The sequence below is a fragment of the Convolutriloba macropyga genome, chromosome 4 (assembly GCF_964194025.1).
Source record: "Convolutriloba macropyga chromosome 4, txConMacr16.3, whole genome shotgun sequence".
NCBI classification, from domain to species: Eukaryota; Metazoa; Xenacoelomorpha; order Acoela; family Convolutidae; genus Convolutriloba; species Convolutriloba macropyga.
In genome coordinates, this window is record NC_134471.1 from 74,605,106 (window position 1) to 74,618,115 (window position 13,010).

The window sequence follows — 13,010 nt, forward strand, 5'->3', positions numbered from 1 at the left end:
CGTTTTTTACATGCAGTCGAACGTTACGATTACCCAGGAGAACAATAATGTCAAATAATTCAGAGGCAAATTTTTCAAAATTTTTCCAAATGGAGGTCACATCTGTAAAGAAAGCAAATTTAACCTCTTTTTTAACGATTGGTGCACCATAAGAAGCAATCCTGGGGGATATCACTGATTTAGATCAAAGTTGTCCTCTGAGTTGTTCGTAATCCACTATTCTATGAAAACTCAAAAACTAGTTTTTTGCTTCTAAAATAACATTCGCATCTTTTATTTTGTTCCTGACAGAGCGTACAATAAATAGACAACTGTATAGTTCTGTAGAGTTTTGTTTGATTCTTTTTTTAAGCTGAGGACTGGCTCATAGTCAGTTTTGATCAACTGGTTTTAACCAATCACTTGCGACTTCATTCATGTAAAATCTCGACACAGTAACGTTTTCAGGCCAGAATTCAAGTAAATCAACTTTCTCCTCATCAAACTTAAATACACAATGGAAACCTTTCAGGTGAGCTTTTGACTTCGAAATGGCAAACATGAAGTAGGTCAACGTTATGTTCTGCATAGTACTCCTCCTTTTGTGATGTTTATTTTTCTAACTCAGTCGACCTACAAATAAATGAGGACGCTTTGGGTTTTTTTTCCCGTGATGACTGGTGGATTGATGTTCGTTCACGTTTTCACCTCCTTAGTTGATCGTACTTTTCTCTGTACATTTACAAGTTAGCTGTTTTTCTCTTTTTGTTTACTGTCACATTCTGATAACTGGATGAGCTGTGGTTTCAACTCGTCTCCATTTTGACTCCGCTTTTTGCTGCTTTTAGAAAATGGAAATCCGGTTTCATTATCCACGCTATCTCATTGCGTAGTACTGTCACCTCGTGGATCAGAGAATCAACACAATCGAACTTTTTCTAAACGGCCGCAATTCTGTCTAGCGCAAATGGTTCTTCAATTAGGAGTACAACCAACACATGACAAGTAGATCATTCGTAGCAAAATTTGCGATATTTGAAGTTCGCAAACAATCAAAAAGTACATCCTTTTCTTACATCTGACACAAAATGCACTCAGTTGTACATTGCAAGGCTCATTACCAAAACTGCGGAGGGGTTGGGCGGTGGCGGCCCTGTTGAGGGCACCATCATAGCTGGAGAAAAGGGGGATTAAGGGAAGTGTTCGCTAGGGGCTTAGGCTAAATTGTCAAACAAATTAGTGTTCAGTACATCTTTTATGTATATATATATATATAAATATATATATATATATATATATATATATATATATATATGACATTCACATATCTAATTGAACCGTTTTAAATGTGCCTTCACTTTTGTAACTATAGCCTGGCATAAAAACGGAAGTTTGACTTGAGCAATGCGTCAAGTATAATTTCCATGTCGCCGGTGACCTTTCTTGGACTTTTTTGTATATTATCCCTGGTACGTTATGCACCCCCTTAAACAAAAAATGTAAGTATTAACAGTTTCAAAATTTCAATCAGTTTTACACATTGTTTTAATTGTCGCCATACTGTTCTGACAAAATCAAAAACCTAATTTAATTTAAACTTGGAAAATTAATTAATTGTAAATAATTTTAATAACACAAATTAGTGTAATGGCCTTGAGAAAAGGGATCTATTGTTTTGTCGCCGGTGTTTGTTTTCAAATTATTTGTTGCTATATAGCGCCTTACTTTGAAAACAATAGCACGTGCGCATGGTCGGCGTAAATACTTTGATATAATATCATATAGTTTCATATAATAAATTGGCTGATAATCCAACCTGTGGTCCTCAAAAACTCAGATTCGACTAACAGAAGTTGTGCAAGGACTACTAACCATTATGGACGAGCTGATTCATAGTGAAGATTAAGTGCTCACAATTTAGCTCTCAAATATGAGAAAGGTATAATTGGTTTGACTTCTATCTAAAACCCTGTCCCAACTGCGGTGTGCTGAAAAACAGAACCAGTTATCGGAACTTGATTGACACAAATCGGCTCTGGCGTTCAAGATATCCAAAAAAAGACTATGATGAATCTGGATATTGGCGAACATGCTACTGAGCTTCTCGTTACAAACACCACTTTATCGAGTTTGAAATTGAGTATAACAAACTCCAAAAATTGTTTCCAGTAAAATACCCACTAGTGCTGAAAATGATCAAAATTCTCAAACTGTTTGCATATTCAACGAAAAAAAAGACGGGGTGAACGAAACCAAAATGGAAAACTCACTCAAGTCCCAGTTGAAGATGCATAAATTCATTACAGCTTCGGAATTCAAAGCTGAGAGAATGTGATTTTGCACAAACTCGGAAGTTATGACAAACTCAAAGCCCATTTTTGTTGAATTCAAAAACACTTGGGATGCAAAACTCTTTCTTGCTAGCGCAGAAGCCAAGTGAGACCCGATGGAAAAGAACCGTATTTATATTTGACGTACTATAAGCAGAGACGAGATATTAAAAGAAAATGCTTATTTGAAAAAACGAAGTGAATTGTTGAATTCTGAAGTGGCGAGAAAAAACCTGAAAAATGGCAATTTTAGTCTGTACAATGGAATTGCCATCATCAACATAAAAGAGCTGAAGTGACTAACAGTTACATCTGGAATTGTATTAGACGTAAAAAATTTATTGAGTTTTGAGAAAAAGATGTTATTCTCAAACGCTGTCACCCTAAAAAATTATCATTTTTTGTGTATTAAAGAAACTTTTCTAATTCTTGATGTTGCCACTGGGAATCTCCTTCTCAGAAATTGTCAATTTTTCTGGAGTGACAAAAATTCTAACAGCATGCCCACAAGTCACGCTGGTGTTTTGTTAGCTCTGCGAAAGCAGCTCACATGAGGACAAATAGAATTTGAGTTTACGTTTTTTGCAACCCTCCTGAATCAAGCTCACGGAGGTGGAAGGCTGAATATTTCCACATTTTGTTCAAATTATTCGGAGAAAAAAATCAAATCTACGTTTATCAACGTTTGCGGAAACTTAAATTGTCGAAAGATCCTTCAGATTTCACAGTTCAATGAAAACGAGTTTGAACAAGTAGTGCTTGATTAGTTCGATGAAACTGTAGAAACACTCTAAGTCCTGTTTCAGTGTTGTGAGAGTCGCCTAAAAAAAGCAATTGAACGATGATCAGATATGTTTCAATTACTTTCAAATCTCGTGTCGTAGACAAACTCAAGCACCGGGAAATTTTCTGGCAAAAAGTACATCCAATACATTTGACCCTCGAGTGGGATTATTGAAGAATAACAATAACTGAAAAATTACAATAACTCTTCAATAATGCCACTCGAGGGTCAAATGTATTGGATGTTTTTTTGCCAGAAAGTTTCCGGTGCTGGAGTTTGACTACGACACGAGATTTGAAAGTATTTGCAAATATCTGATCATCGTTCAATTGCTTTTTTTTGTGGCAACTCTCACAACACCGAAACAGGACTTAGAGTGTTTCTACAGTTTCAACAGATCAAACAACACAACCATTGCCCAGTCCATTCAGGACATCCTCTTCGAACCTGTTTGCTACACGGACGTAGACATAGCAACAAACAATTGATAAGCCTATATGAACAATATCATTGGCAAATTCGTTCCCAGAGGAACTATTCATCAAAAAACTTTGCCTCCCTGGGTATCTTTGTCAATCTCGCATCCTTTAAAGAATCTTGAAACAAATATGAAAAAGCATATGCGTTCTCTCTAAGTATCGCAAGTTTTGCATGCAGCAGGTTGAACTAATGTTTACTCCGGCTCACGAGAATAACAGTTCCTTTATTTAGAAAACTCAAGTCAGTTAGGAGATTCAAACAAGCTCTTCAAATTCTTCAGAAATTTTAACACAAAATCATCAATGCCCCACAAAGATAAATTCGCTGTTACAGATCATGACAAAGTAATTTTAATGAACAAATACTTCGAGTCCGTGTTCTCTTCGAAAAACTCTTTTGACACTGGCTACATGGAAATCTTTAAGAAGAGCTGCTTGGTTGACATTCTACAAACTTTAAACACAACAACTGCCGTTTTTGAATTAGGATCTAGTTAGAGTAGATGAAAACAAAGACAACAGGTCCAAACTCTACTCTTGTTTCTTCCGCCATTTAAGTCAATCAATCTTTTGTTCTTTATCTGTGCTCTTCAAAATTATCAAATTTACCGGAATTTTCCCTTCATCTTGGAAGGTTGTTGCTATCTCGCCGCTGCTCAAATCAGGATAACCTACCAAAGCTACCAATTAAGGGCCGGTCACCTTATTGAATAAAGTTCTAAAGTTCATCAAAATTGTATATTCGACAGCATCTATAGTCATTGTATCACCAAGTTGAGTACTCATCAGCATGGTTTTACAAGAAAGTGCTCTGTCTTCAGAAATCTTCTCCCTTACTTGGAAACTATCTACAAATGAATGGACGATAAGTTGGAAACAGTATCAACCTTCTGCAGTGATTTTTGCAAAAGCGTCAGAAAAGGTTCCACACAAGTTACTAGTGACTAAACTGCACGCTTAAGGTATCAGTATCAGAGGCCAGCTCGATGGCGTCATCGGGATTTATTTATCAAATTGTCAAATTATCGTCAGTTTGTTCATTTTGATTGAGTGAAGTCAGATTCCTTGGCCATCAAAAGTGGGTACCACAAGGCTCCCTATTAGGGCCATTATTCTTCATAATCTTCATTAATGAACTGCCGAAGGAATTCGATTACTCTCTAAAATATCGTTTGCAGCCGACATGAAGCTTATCCGTATCAATCTTTCGAAGTTGCCGGAAAATTTCCTTAAAACTGATTCTTTGGTAGAAAAAAATAGAATGCATTTGGCGTCGGAGAAATGCTTTGTAATCCAGTTTCAACCAAGTCCAGTATTCCTATATCTTTCAGTCGAGAAAGGCCTATCATTTCATGATCACATTGAGAAAGGCCTATCATCAGTCGAGAAAGGCCTATCAGTCGAGAAAGGCCTATCATTTTATGATCACATTGAGAAAGGACCTTCAGAAGCTAATTCGGTCTTCTGGATGGTTAAAATAAGTGCCTCACGGTGTGGGCTGGAAATCCCAGTTTTGTTTTGATAAATCACTGATATTGCCCCTTATTACCTTTCGAAGCTTTTTTGGTTTCTATCCCGCATCAATTTCCGTTTTATGGAGGCTTTTCAAAAACGTATTACGAAATGGATATTTAACTACACAACTACTGATTACATTACCAGGCTGAAAATCGTTAAAATATTACCTGTGTCCACGTTTCTCCTCAAGTTCTTGTATCTGCTGCAATTACAAGAATTTGCAATGAGTCTTACGACTGTGACTACAGTGCGTCAGTCTTTATTTTAGAACACAAAAATATTTAAACAATTCACCGAAAGATATTGACTTTCTGGATTGGACTGGACTAAAAAACTGACTTCTGAACCTCATTTATCAGAAATTGCGGAGAAGTGCGGCAGGAAGTGCACGTGCAAAAAGTGCGCTGATTGTGCAAACAACCGTGGATTGATCTTTTTGTGAAAAGGGAGACGTCCCCTACATCAAGCCACAACAACAACAACGAAAGATACAAGCCCATATAAAGCAGAAGGGGAGGAAACAGAATAGATCCCAGAATTTTTTTTTCAACGAAATTTTCGATTACGTAATCGACTGCTTTCGAACTTTGTTCACGTTGTTGTTTTTGTAACTGTCTCACAGAGCTTCAAATCTCTGGGTTTTTTTGGTGGAATATCGTTGCTTATTCCGGTTTTAAACGGTTTCTTTATTGCATTTATGTAATATTGAAAAATATATTAAAAGTGCTTACAGCGAAAGTGATCTCAATTTACTCGAAGCTGTGCAAAAGAGCTCTGAGTGGATTTTGAGAGAGAAGAGATTGAGTTACAAAAACAGTCTGCTGAAACTAGAAATCCTCGTGCTGTCACTCTATAGGGAACTGCATGTGCCTCTTGTTTGCAAAAATTTTGACTGGAAACGTAGAAGTGGACTGGCAAAGGTTTGTCAGTGTCTCAGAATCCGGCGCAACCAGAAGTACAGTGACACTAAACTTCACATCTGCCAATTTTTCCCCGACGGAAACCAAATCTCTGGTTTCCAGCAAATTAATTGAGTAATATCTGCAACAACTTCTTCAGAACTGACAGACTACTGGATCAACAGCATAAGCAGAAATTACTCTGGTTGTCTAGTAAGTATTTGGAGTTGAAATATAGAGAAAATGATATATGAAATTGGAAACTGCTATATGGATAAACAAAATACAGATTTTAGGAAACTCAAAAAAATTTGATAATTTGAAAACGATACTTTGTTAACTTACTGAAAAACTGATTTTGCAGGAATATTAACGTTGTTGGAGTTTCCAAAAGCCTTTATTATCATTATTTGTCTTATTTTTAGTATTGATAGGGCTGCTTATCCTTCACAAAATGCTGGTGCGGCAATTTTTCTGCGTCTACGCCATGGTTGGTGACATGCGGTTCCGGGGCTAAGGGGCCAGGAACGGCATCATCAACATACGGGAAAAAAGCAGGGAAGGTGGACATTTATGTGATTTGTGGTCGTATGAGAATGATGTTAAAAGCTCCGTCCAGTTAGCTACCTCTAGTTGTGTTGCCTGCAGGTCAACCAGTTTTAGGCGTCAGGTTCCTGATGCAGTTGAGTTTGTTCCCTTTGTCTTGATGTGCCACTTCACTTTTTGGAGACTGGTTCTCAACATTGCTGCAAATGCTCACAAGCAACCGTTCAGCAGGGGGCAGTATCAGGTTTTAAAGTATCCAATGCTAAAGGTTCCTGTTCTCAAGTTTGGGACTCTTCTATGCAGCAGACTCCGAGCGGGCAGCTGTTCTTGTGATCCATACACTCTGTGCACAGACAGCAAAAAACGGCGTTTTGCGGCGAGATCAGGAAAGCCCGGCCTCTCTTGTCCCAAAAACGTTAAACGTTTCTTTTATTAAAAATTGGCTTGCAATTGATTAAATGGTCGAAAATCTAAAAACAATGCCTGCGAATAGACTGAAATGAAACTAGGAACTGTGTCAAAATAATAACTTCCGATTATTTTTTTATTTTAATATTTACAATTATGTCTTTCAAATTTTGGAGAATTAAGTATATACTTTTGTATTCAAGCATTTAAGTGTTGTATTTTAAAGTTATATATTTTATATCCTTATGTTGAACTGGTAGTTTTTCTGCCCCGGTGTTATAAAGGTAACCTCTCTTTAAATATTTTTCAAATTTTAATTATAAGGCTAGTCAAATCTTTTCCGCTTCTGTCCCCAAGCTTAGTGGGTGCATATTATTTGCAACCCACAGAAGCACGTGCAATGTTCATACATTATGTTTTATCATGTAATGACACGTGCTCTCTAATTCGGGGGGCACAGCGGAAAAGATCCGACTACTCCTTTGGGTACCGATTGATGACCTATTTTTTTTCGCGTTCGACAAAGTGCGTTATCAATACCGATGGAGCTTTTGATTTTATTGTACTTTCCAGGAATTGCACTCTAGATTGTTTTTTTCGTCGGATGTTTTCAGTTTTCGGATTTTTCCCCCGACCTTACTGGGTGCATATGTTTTGCACTCCCAGACAAACGTGCCAAACTTTAACATCATTTTTCAGGATGTAATCGCACGTGCTCTCCATTTGGTGGTCAATAACGTATTCGGGGCATAAATGTGCAAGATTCCAGTTCTTTTATGTTGAAGCAGCTCAAAGTTACAATTTTTAAAATTTTTCCTATAACTCATAGTAGTAGTAGGAATATTTTTTTCATGATAGTTAATTTCGACTTTGGGGTCAACAAAATATAAAATTTTGAATACAAGGTTCAATCGGGAGTAAATTGAACGTTATTGTACCCAAATAATATTAGACCATCGACAATAATAACGTTCAACAACGCCCAGATAATAACAAGAAACATGATCTTCCATTCACACATCCGCAGAACAACTCCCATTCATATTTTAATTGTTGTGACAAACTAAGTGGATCTTTTCGGTTTGTGCCCCCCGGTTAGAGAGTGCATACTTTTTGCGGGGCCCAGACGCACGAGACACATTTTTAAGTAATGATTCACCATGTTTTGACACAAGCAGTGTAATTGAAGGGGGCAAAACTTGCTAGAGCACATTGACAGTAAAAAAACTCATTTAACAGTATCGACATGCAGCCGGGAAAATCTTTAATTTTGATTCAGCTCCTGATGTTAATTATTTGCTGCTGTATCAGAGGTTGTACACTCATTGGGTAGCTCCCGTTACCGGGAAATTCATATTCAGGCAGAAGAAACCTGTTCGCTTCATATTTGATTATTGCAAACGGTGTGCTGTTTCAGCGAACAGTGAAGCCTTGATTTCCCCGATCATACGTTTGGCGCAAGAGTTTTTTCCAACTGTTTGGGCCTTTGTTACACTATGTTGTTTTCTCAGTCAACATTTGGCGCAAGAATTGTCCGCAATTTTAGTTTTTGTTACATCAATTTGTTTTAGTGTACCTTTGGCGTTAAAATTCTCCGCATATGTTCTCTTGACCTCATAATTTTTTGGTAATTACATATTTAATTAAAAGGATATAAATTATTCGTCTCGATGAGGCTTTTTCAGGGCTCAAAGCAGTCTGGACTGTCCTAATTTATCCGAAAGAGATGGATTGTTAACAGCAGCCTCCCACATACAATCCGCCATGCCTTGCGTGCATTTATTTATGTACAGAACATGAACGCATTATATGCGTTCGCTGTAAACCCAGATGTCTGCATGGATCTTGCAGTGGAACTTGTCTTACGTCAACGTGCATGGATATGATATTCTAGTCATGTCCGAGTTGTTTGCCAAGTTTAAGAGGGGTGTTAACACAAGTTGAATAAATATCTCTTCTTGACGTTAAGTTAGAAAAAGGGGACTTGCTGACTTCTGAAATTCAAGCGCCGAAGCTGGAGATAGATTCTCTGAAAAAACCTGATTACCCTTATCCTAGAGCAGCGTTCAAAAATATGACTGCTAGCAGTGCTAGAGATTACAATTCAAAGAAATGGAAAGCTTATCATGAGTCTGAGTACAAAAAATCAAAAATTTTCAAGAAACGCACAAATATTGATCAATAGACGACAATCCGCGCAATTAAAAGGCAACTAAAAAGTTTTTATCCTTACAATCTTACAATGGTTGTTTAAGCAGCTCTAACTCTACGAACGATATGAGAGGTTTGAAAAAGCATAAGGGAGTTGATCTACTGTGTATCCGAGAAACATCTATAGAAGAGTCTATGCGGGTTAGTCAGCAAATTTAATTGGAGGTTTAACGGTTATTGTATCATTGCAACTAGAAAACATATCAAATTTCTTTATAACGATTCCAAATGACTTGAAACTAAAACCATCGAGATCGAAGAAAACTATACTCGTGGTTTTGCTGAAAAATTTTCAGGCATTCCAACTCGAGATACAAATGTTGCCAAAAAATTTTCAAAGATAGAACAAATATTATTCATGTCAAGTGTCCAGAGAGGAAGTTATTTATTGTTGAGCAACTTTAAACGTAAACTTATACAGATTCTTTGACTCTGCAATCCGAGACGTCAATATGTTGTAATACTTTACTGCCTTTCAGTAAAGGACCCAATCTTGAACTTCAATTCCCATAAAACCTTCATAGTGTTTGAAAAGAAGTGCTATTTCTCCGTATAGTTCTGGATCTAATGGGCAACATGCTGCTACAAATTAGAAATCTCGGTACGATACATGAGTATAGTTAAAGTTACATCTCATTGACAAAACTCTAACGTGAATGAGCTTAATGTCTTTTGTTCCGGTTGTGCTCATTATTAGTTAATTACTGAGCTTGTGAGTTATGAGTTTTTAGTAAATATTTCTTGAGTCCTGGTTAGCAGCGACATCGGCTAAAAATCCCAACGCTATGATTAATCTGTTTTTAGACCAAAATTGTCCCGAAGTATTATCATGATCCTGAAAATTTTGGCGCATACTCTCTTGACTCTCTACCCTCAAAATATCAAAAGAAATTATTCATGTACTAACAAGATAGTCAATTTAACGTGGTTTAAACGTGCATTTATGCAAACACTAGAGTTGTTATTTCATCTGAGCTGCTTGATCTGATTTATATTTTCGCTGCTATTGCAGTAATTGATGCATCGCAAAATATTTGAAGTTCATGCTTAGCATCTGGGTTAGGTATCAGACATCTGCGAATAGAAATTTTGGGCATCCGTTCGTATTTGTCCACCCATTGCTGCAAGTCGTAATGGAACTCTCTTGGGATCTCATTATTCCCGTTATTACCTTGTTTTACTATAGACTGAAGAATGCATTGTACTATAATAGAAAACGGCGTGATGCTTCCAAGTGGATCAAACAATGATGCGACGAGTGACAACAATCGACGTTGCTGCATGCTTTTGCCATCCAGTTTTCAATCTGGTCTTTTGAAGATAAAAATATCTTCCTTTGCACTCCACATCTGTCCTAAAATACGTTGCTCTGTTTCTGTGTCTGCATTTTCTCCAGTTATTTTCTTGACGGTGTTTGAGTCGTTACAAAAAAAAATTTTGTAAGCTTAAAGCCACCTTTTCTTAATCTATCCTTCACGTCTTGCTGCATTTCCGGTTGTGTTGAAACTTTGAAGGTGATCATCCATGTAGAAATTGTTTTTTATTGCTGAGTAGGCTTCAGGATTACTTAACTTGTTATCTTTCGCGTATCTGTGGAGTATGTATATTGTACATGAAGGGGAACAATTTGCACCGAATATTAGTCCCTTTTCCTTGAAAACCGCGTCTTCAACATCTTCTTCTTGATTTTTTTTCTTCACTCACTTCCAGGACTTCTTGTTCTGCTCGCAGAAGCTTCGTTCTCTGTAGACATTATGAATGCACAGATGCGTTTCGATTCAACCAATAATTCTGTCAAAGCATTATGCAGATGCGTTTCGATTCAACCAATAATTCCTTATTCATAATTTTATACTAGCCTAAATTTGCATGGAATTGTTTGTCAGTACAAACTAAGCCATTTTAGCCTACATAGTTTTTCTGGCAACTTTGCAACCCTCAAGTTTTGGCTAGAACACCAAAGATATTGGATGTATGAAAACGTTGGCAATTGTTGCTTGCAGAGTTTCCGTACGAGTAAAAAAATCCAATCGGAGCAAATATTTCATCGCATTTTTTGTCAAAATTTTCCAAAATGTTATAGAAATAGCTGAAATGGCATAAAAATGCGAAATGAGACAGAAATTATAGCTTTATTTTATTAAGATTGATTATATGCTGCGCTCCGAAAAGCGACCAATCGAATTTGGAAATATTTTTTGGCGAACCTTTTAGCGTTACATCTTGCGATTTCGAACGTGAAATGAACTGAATCTCTTGGCTTAAACTGTCTGATTCAAAAATGGCTTATATTTAATCCAAACTATTGGGTTCGAAACAAGATGCACATTGAAACACAATATTTCGATGGAGTTTTGATTCGGTATTACAAGCGCTCGATAGTATTTGCAACGATTTGTTGATTTAAAAAAGTCTGAAAAAAAGATTAATTGTGATTTGACGAGGGGACTGTTTTTTTTTTAAAAAAAATGCTAATATAATAGAATTTTTTAAAAAAAAAGTCCCCCCTTTTACCCAATTTCTAGCCCTTTCTAGCCAATTTCGAACGCTCTTCTGAGTGAGCTGAGTCTGATTAGGGCCGCTTTCGGTCTGGGGCGGACTGGACCAGGTCGATTTCGAGCGCTCACCTCTGGGTGTGAGAAATAAGGCCCAATAATTGTTGATAGCGTTCAACAACCTACAATGATTTGAAATTGTGTTGAAATACAAGTTAATTTGCGGTTTCTTCTTTAGCTCAGACGAGTGTCAGGAATGTTGATACGATTGTACATTGAAAAACGTGCTAAGTTTTGCCAAGTATCGCAACCTTTAATCAATTTTTTTCGTGATTGTTTGTTCTCATTATTTGCAATTAGGCAAGCATGAGCATGTCAAGTGACTGCCAATTTTAAGACAAGAATTGACGTTTTCGCAACAACAGTAGGCCGACAGGTATTTAATTAAACTATTTAGTAGCTCAATTACAAACCTGAAATAGATTTAGACAAAGTGTATCTATACTAATAATTAGCTAATTTCGTTACCAATAAAATGTACTTAATTCGATCCTGTTGTAGCCAGCTAATTTGAGGTCCTGCGTTTGAATTTAATTGGGTATTTTATACATGATAAAACAAGTTTCCGAACTTATTTGATGCGAGTTTGACAGAGTTAACAGAGGCTATTTTAACTTTAAAATCAAAAAACACAACCGCACTTGTTCATCAAACAAAACCAGTTCTCAAAAAAAGATCGAGCTGTACTATACTTCACTTTTATTTGTTTTAAGAGGACAACATTAACTTTGACTAATTGAGTATTTTAAATTTGACATTAAATTTGAGTAATTTTACACAATTAAAAGAGTGAATTCTAAAATCTTTCTAAAAAAAAACACTGAATTTATTAAAACTGAACTTAATAAAAATCGACAATTGACATGGACGAACAGGGAAGCGAAAGAGATGTGCTGATTAAAAAAGAGGAACGCAAGGAGTCGGAACATTCTTGTACTTCTGAAGACTCCATTTCATATTGCATATCAGGCAACTGTTTCCTTCTATCTTCTGCTGACGTCATAATATTAGTTTTATTTTGTACTTTCGATAGAAACTGCGTAAGCACATAAGTGGAAATCTAACACATAAGAAATCTCTCACATAAGAGTAGTAAAATTTTAAAAGCTTGTCTGAAAGTTTAAATGAGTTAAGTGTTTTGCAAAAACAAATTCATGCAACTATTTACAGTCTGGGAAAGAGTTTATCAAAGATGTAGGCACAAAATTGTTTTCACACCAGAATGAAATTCATTTTTTGCTATAAAATTACACGAGGAAACAGTTCCTTTTCGGCAGACCTCATCAGTGACATTGGCTTTG